Raw genomic sequence first — 11,443 nt, 5'->3', positions numbered from 1 at the left:
AAACTGTAATACTACGGTTTTCTAAGTGAGTTACTCGGCCGAATATGGCTTACTCGGCCGAGTAAGTGTGTCGTGTGGTTTTGGACAGTTTTCTGCCCAGGAATACTCGACCAAGTAAAGGATACTCAGCCGAGTATACTCTATACTCGACCGAGTATCCGGTCTGACGGGTTTAATTCCGTGGTTTGGTTAAGTTGATTAGGGATTATTATAAATTACGCTTTTACGCTTTCTAAATCATTTTTACCAAAACTCAACGACGCTCATATCTCTCTAATCACCCTAATCACTCTCAAGGCTAATTGATCGATCGCAAGTCTACACTTCCGTCTCTTAACTCGATTTCATTGGTAAGTCTCTAGTTCTTTGTAATTAGCTAATAGGATGTCTTTTAGGATTTGGCCCTAATTATTGTTTTGGGTTAATTTGGGGGAAGGGTTTATAGTGATGGTATGTGATTATTGTGTGTAGGTGACAGTGTCATGGAGTATTTCTATTGATTGCTTGTGTGTGCTTGGATTAAGGAAAGGTAGGGTTTCCCTACTCGGTTATTATTTAATTGTTACAAGATTATATTTGTATTGTTGTACGATTGATTATCTGTTGATCATTGTTGGTGTGTTGGAGTTGGTCTGGTTGTTGTGATGGTTGTTGATGATGTTCGCGAGGTGCATCCTCGGCTGAGTGGAGTCACTTGCGGGAGTGGCTGCACGCTCTAGTTCTGCCCTCTGTGGAACCCGCCACAGGAGGGGATGTGCACATCAATGAACAGGGTTATCGCTCGTTGATGAGCGGGGCTTAGGTGGGGATTGACTGCGGTCCCCCACTGGCGGTGAGGATTATATGTTGCGATGGGTAATCTAGCAGGGCTACACACTTTAGTGTGTAGTCAGTTACGATATGTGATTGGGAGTTGGAGGTGGATGATGATCAGTTGTTTGTCTTTTGTACTTATTTTATTTTGATTATACAGTAACTGACCCCGTTGTTGTTTTGTAAAATATGTGGTGATCCATTCAGGGATGGTGAGCAGTTTGTGACATGTGATGATGTTTACGAGCTATGAGGTCGTCCTGGGGAGTCATCACTCGAGTCTAGCTTCCACTGTCAAGAGCCAAAATTTGATAGGCTATCGCACACCTATGCAAAAATAAATACCATAGACACAAATGAATGTAGTTTGTAGGGGTCGAATCCACAGAGAGACGGGAGTTGTTAGTTAGTTGTTACGGGGTGAATTTTATCAAGGTCGGTTATCGTGTGATTGGTTGGTGGGATAATGGAGGAAAACAATAATGATAAAGAAATAGTCTAGGGAGGTCGGGTCACACATGCAAATTATATAAATGCTTAAATTAAACATAGGATTTGATGGATCGTTAATTGTTTAGGCTTTGAGACACCCACCTCTCGATATTAGTTTCTACTATAGAGCGGGTCCTAGAGAAACTCTCGTTTATGACTAGGTCGTCCTACTACACATGCTTAGTCTAATCCGATTATGTGCCTCTCGACTTATAGAACGAATTAACAAACTTAATCAATGAAAAAGGCCTTTAAACAAAGATTAAACGTGGTGGTGCAAACATGTGATAGAAACAATTAGACAATATTATAACATCCTAGTTTATCATGTTACAAATATTTTTTATGCATGGCTCCCTTCATTCCCTAGACAAGGTAGACTACTCTAGCATAATATTAATGTAAATTAAACTAATGACAATTGAAATGATAAATATAATGAAAATAGGAATAAAATTACCTTGAAATGGAAATGGAAATGGAATTGAAGAACAATGAAAATATAAATAACTAGAATATAACTTGAAATGGAAATTGTTATATAAATTGAAATGCTTAAAGGAAATTGTTTATACTAAATCTAATCTAAACTAAACTAAAAAATAAACTAAGAACATGAAATTAGTGTAGAAAATACTAAGAAAAATGGTGTGTAAAAGTGTGTTGATCAACACCCTTTATATAAGAATAAGGGAGTAAAATTTGCAAAGGAATCCAAAATGGCATTCTAAGCACACTCTTAATTTTCCTTCAATTCTTGAGTAATTGCCAAGAGAATCCCATGTTAGCCATTAACTCCTTCTTAAACACCCGGTTAATTGCACAATTAGCATCCAAAGAGCATCCTAAGATAAGCATCCAAGGCATTCTCCCATCTTCTCTACTTGGGCTTTAACACTTGATTTTATACTTGGGCTCATTTCTTCATTTTTCTACTAACATAAGTTAGTGTCATTTTTGCTTAGACCAACACTCCTTATAAATTGACATGCCATGATCAAGTTTGCCTCTACTTAGCCTTGTAAATTTCGATGTTTGCTAAAATGACGGGAAAAAGCTTCTGATCGCTTAGATTCCTACAAAATGTAACAAATACGAGCAATACTCCTAGAATGCAATATTCACTCACAAAAACACTAAATAAAGCGCAATAGTCAAATAAATCGAGCTAGAATAGGGGGATTAAACTATATATAAAATGGACACATCATTTTATCATTCAAATTTAGTTGTTGAATATTAGTAACATGTACTTTGGTTTTGGATTTTGGAATATGTAACCATTAAATTATTTATACTTTAATAATTATGTTTTGGATTGGTAACTTTGATATACTAACCTCGGACAACCGAAATGGTGACAGTCTCTAATGCTAGGTTGGTCCTGGCAAGGCACCTTGGTTTGTGAGGGTGTCACAGTAGTGTTGTCACTAGTGGTTAAGAATGATGTTAGATGAGGAAGTTAGCCGTTCTAAAAGGTTGATTTTGTGGAGGCCTGATTGGTAGGTATGGTTGTGGGGGGGGGGGGGGTATAAGATGAGGATATAGGAGGTGTTTGCTAGTAGTTGGGTACTTATGATGATATGGTTACGTTCGCCGGGTGTTGATAATTGTGTAGGTGGGAGGATATGTTATGAAGGGCATCTGAGTTATGCTCGGGTGAAGGATATCCATTATCATGTGGTAACTTACATGATCAGGATTGGCTAGTTAGATTCGATTATGGGTCCATGATATGTGTAAAAGTTTGTGTGAGGTTCAGACCTCACGAGTAATGGTATGGTGGGACAGTTATAAGTCGTTATATGAGTGTTCCGCGTCATATGTTGTGTTCGGTAACCTAATAGGATGATATTCAAAAGTGGTAATTTGGGTGATATGGAATGGCTAGTTAAACTCGTACTTGTATGTATGATATCTGTAAGTGATAGTGTGGGGTCCCGGCATCATGAGTAATAGTATGGATGATATTCATAAGGTTATTATATGTTTATTCCGTGTAATATGTTGCATTGTGATACGAGTATTCTCGCGCTGCGGGTGGCTGTTGGTGGCGGTGTTGCGATGCCGTCGTCGGTTATGGTGGAGTAAACGTGATACTTATGAGGCGAGTTTTCGAAAGTATATATCAGTTATATAGATTATTGTTTGTTTACTGCTGTTTCATGTCAGTGTCGGTCTGGGCATATAGATTGTTGTTCTGTTTATTAATGTTTCTTACTAGTTTCGGCTTGGGAGTGAGGGTAGAGTATGATATGGAAGAAAGTTGCGTATGTTTCCATTGTTGTCATGGTATAGTGATATTCTGTGATTGGGACAAAGTTGTGGCGAGAGTTTTATGGAATGAGTGTGTGCTGAGCTGGAAGCGGTAAGTGGTTCGTGATCTTTATTGGGACAGTGAGTATAGAGTGTTGGGAACTAGTATTATGTTGAGTTATGGATGAGTTTTACGGCAATAAATAGGAGAACTTGATGATCTAGTGTGAGTGTGGGTAACAATTGTTGATCATGAGTTATGATTGTGGAGATAAGTTCATGTATAAAGAAATATGTCGTTTTGCGGTAATGGTTATGCTAAGGATTTTATGATATAGATTAGATGAAGTGCGGAATAATTGGAGGCACGAGAGCTGTTAGGGAGAGAGAGCCTTGGATATGGGATGGTTGTCGGTGTTGAAGTTATAGTCGGCGATTGGGTGATATAACATGAGGATAAGGGGAATAATACAGCTCAGGATCTAGTATTAGTGAGTTACGAGGACGTAACATTTATCTTAAGAGGAGTAGGATGCGACAAAGAGAGTTTGATAGTTGTACATGTTGTAGTATAATTGGAGGTTTTAGTGTTGGTGTAGAATAAAGGATGGATTTGTGTCGTGGTTGATTTTATTACAGGTAATGGCAGTGCTTGTAGTAGTATGATGTTTATGAGTATGAGTAAACTTCGAGGACGGAGTTCGTTTTAAGGGTGGTAGAGTGTAACATTCCGTTTTGGTGGTTGATCTTGTTTAGTGGATTGTCTTGGCATTGAGTTTGCTAGTGAGTGTTATGGAAGTAAGACAGAGTTGACAACACTTATGTCGTGGGTATTTGATAGTATTATGGAGTTAGTATCGAGAGGATATGCTATAGTTGAGACAATATCGTGAGCCGTGTTGTGGAAGTAAGCATGGTGGGTGGATTTAGTGTTAGATGTTCATGTTTTATAGGTCGGGTTTGAACTTCGGGGACGAAGTTCTCTTCAAGGAGGGAAGACTGTAATACTACGGTTTTCTAAGTCTGTTACTCGGCCGAATATAGTGTGTCGTGTAATTCTGGGCAGACTATTGTCCAAGAATACTCGACCGAGTATGGGAATACTCGACCAAGTAGAGAATACTCGGCCGAGTATACTCTATACTCGACCGAGTATCCGGTCTGACGATGTTTATTTCCGCGGTCTGATTTAGAGAGGATTAGAGTTATATAAACGTGGATTTCATTTTCTTAATCATTTTAACAAAACCTAAACTTACAACGTAACCCTAATTATCTCCCAAATCTCTCTCTCAAGTTCGTGGATCTTTCGAGAGTCTTGTTCATCCTTCTTCCGCATCGATTGTGTCGGTAAGCCTCTAGTTCTATGAGTTTTTTCTATTTGTCTTTTAGGGTTTTGCCCTAGTTTTGTGATTTGGGGGAAAGGGGTTGTTGTGCATGTTTGTGATTCAATTGTATGATAATTATTAGGTGGATATTTCGTAGAGGGGCCATTTTAGCTTGCTTGATTGACTCATATCAGATTGTGCTAAGGTAGGGTTTCCCTACTCTGTTTACTGTTTATTGGATTTAAAATTATGTGGTAATTGTTTGTACGATTGATATTGTGATTATCTGATGTTGTTGGATTGGAGTTTGGTGTTGGTGTTGGTGTTGTGATGGTTGTTGGTGATGTTCGCGTGGCGCGTTCTCGGCTAAGTGGAGTCACTTGCGCAAGTGGCTTCATGCCCTAGCTTCGCCCTCTATGGAACCCTCCACAGGAGGGGATCTACACATTAATGAACAGGGTTATCGCTCGTTGATGAGAAGGGATTAGGTGGACAAGGTTGCGGTCCCCCACTGGCAAGGCTACACACTTTAGTGTGTAATCAGTTATATGACGTGATTGGGAGTTGGAGGTGGCTTGTGAACAACTGTTTATCTTATCGTACTTTGTCTTATTTTGATTATACAGTAAACTGACCCCGTGGTTGTTTTGTAAATCTGTGGTGATCCATTCGGGGATGGTGAGCAGATTGTGACAGGTGTTGATGGTCTTTAGCTAAGGGAACGAGATGGGGAGTCATCACTTCGAGTCTAGCTTCCGCTGTTACGAGTTTAGCTGTTTAGCTTTGAGTGTTTTTGAGTAGTAGTAAACATTTCTTTTGGTTTGGTTTTGGAACTATGTAATGATTAACTTTATATACTTTAATAAATGTTTTGGCATGGTTACTTTTGATCTACTAGTCTCGGGAAACCGAGATGGTAACAGTCTCTCATGCTAGGGTGGTCCTGGTAAGGCACCTTGGTATGTGGGGGTGTTACAGGAACATCCACAACGACTTCCACAAAACAAGATCAAAACTACTCATACCCACAACCAAAAGGTAACACCAATCTATGTATGGTTATCAACATGCTAAAGGTATCTCTTTCCAAACTCACGTCATAAACTTCACCACATGTTTACTCCTAAAGTGACAACACTCAACCTACTAAGCTTTCAAATCCCAAATACGATTAATAAAGTTAAGTTCTATAATCTTAGTATCATAGGTAACTCACACTTATCACACAGAATCCACCAATCAATTATACTCACTATATCAAGGAACTAGGTATAAGAATCACCAAGTATGTCTCACCATACTACCTAAGTTTTTCTAACATCACAACCTCTCAAAACCAGGGTCATGGGTTAACCACAAATAATCTCCTCAAAAGTCAAATTTTCCAACCATGGTTAACATTCCATAAGACAAAGATGAAGGTGTCCAAGAGGGGTCTTATAAGAATAAAAAGCACAAAGGTAAAGGGATAAGACAAGGTACTCTAAGAGATGAAGGAATCTTCGGGAAAGTAGAAACATTTTTCAGGAGAAAGAGATCCATGTACAAGGTGTTATGAAAGGAGAAACAAGAAACGAAGGATAGGTCGGGTGGGTACCAAACTGGTTTCCAAGGTAAAGTAAAATAGAGTTTAGAAGAGAAATAGCATCAAAAGTAAAAGAACAAGGCAAGGTACACAAGAACGAGGAATGTCTTCAAGGAAGTAGAAGCACTCTTCAAAAGGTTTAATAAGTCTTCAATTCCCGGCAATAGGCACCAAATCTTGATCACCACATTGGTAAGCTCACGGTCATTGATCCAAGGGCACGAAAATAATTGACAATCAACAAACATGTTAAAACTTACTACAAAGCATACACAAAGAGACTACCAACTTAGATCCTTATTTCTACCCATATCTCATTCATTATTCAAGGTCAAGTTCCAGTTTAAATTAGGGGTACACGTGTGTACGTCGAGAGCAACATAGGCTCTGATACCAACTGTGAACCCCCACAAAAACGTTAAGAGAATACGATAAGAAAATGCGGAATTTTAGGAAAATTTTGAAACTTTTTAAAGTTTTAAGCGCGGGTTCGTCAAAACCTAAAACATAAATAAATAATGCGGAAATAAAATTAAGCTTATACAAAAGTTATAGTCAAAGGAGAGGGAAAATATATCCCTCGAATGACAAAACGATAAAAGGTGAGTCTAAGCAATCTTAATAAACCAACTACTAGTCTGTGGTGCTCTCTAGCTCACACGTCTAACCCCACAAATGCATCTTCACAAGCCTGTCATTCATGCAAACATGAAAGCCACAGTCAGTGGGGAGTAACTCAAGGTTTTTCCAGCCACAAAGTGTCAAAATGGACATAAAAAAGAACCTAATTAATCAAGCATTTAAAACAAGATGTGAATAACTTGAATTATAATAGACATGGGTCAATCATGTTAACATAGTCCGAGAAACAAGATAGATCAATATTAGTATAAACAAGACTCAACTATTCATGTGAGATAATTAGATAATAGCAAAGACATGAATACGGTCATTTAGACAAAGGCACGCATTTCAAGAAAACATGACACAGATATGAGATTAGAATTCGAATCATATGAAGTAGGTAAATAAGGGTTCCATCAATACAAAATACTCGGATAGAAAACGTAGCCATTACTTTGAAAACCTCTTAACAAACATTGCACGGGACATGGCTACTAATGTCACGTTCATACTTATGGCTTGCATCTCACCATAAAAACGGAAGAGAACATCAATCCCGACGATCATATCGCAACTAGAAGGCTCACATCTCACCTCCAGTATCCGATAGGACCAAGACTCTCACATCCAAATAATGACAATATCTATAACCAAACAAGACCTTTACTACTCATTATATATAATTCCCATGGTAGGACGACAATGATAATCACAAAGACTCGGTCCTAGTCTAAATCTGGCCAGACTCTCGGGACAGTATTGTTCCTGATTCGACATGCGGTAGGACAGTCCGCATCCAAGACTCGTACAACAGATCTGGAAGTCGAGAACCCACAATCGGTAGGACAGTCCGAAAGAGGCGGAAGATATGAGCTAAACCCATACTTGGCAGACCGGCACAAGTAGGGCGTAAGATAAGTCAAACAAAAAGGTATAGCATAAAGGAATTATCATAAGAATACGACTCCTCACAAGTAATTATTTATAATAATCTTTTCATACTTGTAACATATAAATAGATATTTCATTTCATAATTTAACATGCCGGTTAGATAAAATATAACAAGCAATAATGAATAATTTACGTTATGTGAAATTTACGGAATAAAATGGTAATAAGCACAAGAGACTCATTCATGAGCCCACTACAAAATATAAGATTGGCCCAACAATTAGTCTAGCAAATGAGACATGATAGCCAAACAAATTAACCAAATGAGCCCAACAATTATAGCCAAATGAGCCCAATAATTAAAGCCAAATGAGCCCAATAATTAAACATAACAAGGATGATACAAATTATTGGTCCAATAAGGATGCAGATAAAAAGTTCAAAGAGTCCAACCCATTTCTACACTTTAGTCCAGCAAATGAACTCAACGTTTTTGGCAAAAAGGAGTTAAGGAAATAAAGAGCAAAGAGGTGGAATGACAAAAAAATATTAATGATTAAAATGAATCCCATCTCTTTATCCACCACACAGCATATACGGGCTGAGAGCAAACAGACCTAAAACGCCAATCATCGATGATGGAGTTTGATCGAGCAATAACGGATGCATCAGTGATGAAACAGATTGAAGACAAATTAATTATACGGATTTAAGAGCCTTAAATGGAGGTAATTTAAAGATTCTACTCTTCCATTCTCCTACTGATATAAAATCCTATTTGGTATCACAAGGGAAGGGGGTATCACGAAGATCAGAGACGAACGACTGAGCAATATATACATAAGACGGAAAACAATAATTTACGTATACAACAAACAACTCATATACTACAATTTCTCAGCATACATATACTCAAAATAGTCCCATATGCACATTTTTCGTCCCTAAAAACAGTCCCGAAAGGCACCATTTTCGCGCCCAGAACAATCCCGAAAAACTGCATAAAATCGTCCCCAAAAACAGTCTAATTTCCGTCTCAAAACAGTCCCTAAGAAAGGCAAGGTAAGATGACTCTTTAAGGCAAGCATAAGATGAATTTCACAGCAACAACCAGCGATTTTATACATGTAACTAACTATGAAGCTAAAGACTCGATTTTTCTTCAAATAAGCACAAGAAGGGGGCAGGATACACCCTTTATAAAATTAAGACACTAAACACAACACATAATCTCATAAAATCGATTCAAAGCCGAGTAAAAAGGGGCGAAGTATCGACACTTTGTCGAGTAACCTATCACCGTTACCTCGACAGCTCTTTAATCTTCAAGTAAATGGTTCACAAAGCACGAATCTCCCTCCAAGTCTTTAAACTCTTCACCTAGAATGGGAAAGACGAGATCTTTAAGCTTAATACCGAAATTCCTATAAGACGGGTCATTTCGAAAACTCAACAAGAGTGAAACTTTCTTACTTAGAAAGATGAAGGACGGAAAGAGGAAGAGAATGGCACAAGAATTAGCTAAAACGGTTGAGAAATGAGGGAGAAATCTAAGTTTGAAGGTTGGATGTCAATGGTGTTTCTATATTTGTTGTTGCTGCTGTAAGTGTTCGAAAAAGAAAGATGAAGAGATGAGTTGGTCCGTAGAAATGGGTGAGAGTGAGGGAAAAAAGATTAATTTAAGTGAGGTGTAAAAAAAGTAGTTGGGTGTGTTGTCGACTGTTGATTGGTCCGGATTAAACTAGTCTCACAAGAGAAATGTGACGGTCTTTTGCTAGACGGAAATATGTCTTAAATCTACTATAACTTAAGACGACAATTATTATTATTATTATTATTATTATTATTATTATTATTATTATTATTATTATTATTATTATTATTATTATTATTATTATTATTATTATTATTATTATTATTATTATTATTATTATTATTATTATTATTATTATTATTATTATTATTATTATTATTATTATTATTATTATTATTATTATTATTATTATTATTATTATTATTATTATTATTATTATTATTATTATTATTATTATTACTATCCGACTAATTATATATAGTTTTATATAAACAAAGCTTTAAAAATATAGTTTTTTTAAAAATCGTGTTTAAAAATAAAATTAATAAAATTAAATAATTTAAAAATATGAATAAAACAATGGAATGGCCAATTAAATTGGAAATGTCAAAAATGGAAAATTCGCGGGTGTTACATTCGGCCCTTTTAATTCCAGCATCCTTTTGTGCCATAGTAGCCTGTGCCTTCCACCCTCCTTGCACAAGTCTTGAAATTCTACCACGAACCAGTTCAGTTTTACATTCAACTTTCGCCCCTTTAAGAGTTCTTCCAAGCTTGTCTTCTTGATGATTATCAACAGAAGAATTAACATATTTTGTAACTTGAAGATCGATACCTTCCACTGGCTCCTCCTCTTCATAAACGTCAAAATTAGGAGGTGATGTCGGATCAAACTTAACATTCTCCTCGTAGGTGCTTTAACTTGAGAATATTCCCGACATGTCTTCTTCTTTTTGCCCCTTTTTTCCAGTTTTTTTTCTTTCGCGGATGAACAGTACCACGACTCGTGAACAATAACCTTTTTTTTTTGTATCTGTCACGCCTTGAATAGCAAGTTACTAGAAACTTGCTCCTGAAATGCAAAACCGATTAACCCTCAAACTACCTGCTTGAGTTTAACCCTTGAACTCCAATCGCAATCAGAAATTCAACTAACAACTTGGCTTTGACACGCCTAGGACCGTCTAGATTTCGGAAAATCAAGAGCCGAAGCTATGATACCACTTATGATACGAAAATTGCGCGGAAGCGGTTTCAAAGAATAACGAACAATAATGAAAATAGGATATTTGCTTCGAAATTTATCTAGAAATCGAAACAATGGGATATTTGCGCGATCTAGACCTATAGATCGAACGATGGTGATTGAATCGCAAGACCTATTGCAATCGAGTTAGAGTTTGAAACGCGTCAAACAATAACAGTTTCGGGACGAAAACGCGTCGATCCTATGTTTACAGAACTTGCAAACACGAAAAAGCTTCTGCTTCAATTTTTGTTAATTCTCCATCGATATAAAAATAACATACAACGACCTCTTATTTATACTAGAAAATAAACAACCTAGTGCTGCCTTGCTTCACAAGTTAACTTTTCCCTAAAATTGACTTTCCTAAACCGAATATGGCTGAACAATTGTCATAATATTCTTATTCTAAAATAAGGAAATAAAATAAACTAGTAATTAATTACCTATGAAATAAACTAGTCCTATTAGTTTATGGAAACCTTTATTTCTTCTAATAAAATTACTACTAACAACAGCTTATTCCGCCTCGAGTTTAGTCCGTGAGCTTAGTTTGTGAGATGCTGTGTTTTATCCTCTAGCATCGAATGCTACTTCAACTCCCATCTTTCTT

The sequence above is a fragment of the Silene latifolia genome, chromosome 3, assembly GCF_048544455.1.
Source record: "Silene latifolia isolate original U9 population chromosome 3, ASM4854445v1, whole genome shotgun sequence".
In the NCBI taxonomy this organism is placed as follows: Eukaryota; Viridiplantae; Streptophyta; class Magnoliopsida; order Caryophyllales; family Caryophyllaceae; genus Silene; species Silene latifolia.
Note: the sequence above shows the minus strand (reverse complement) of the source record.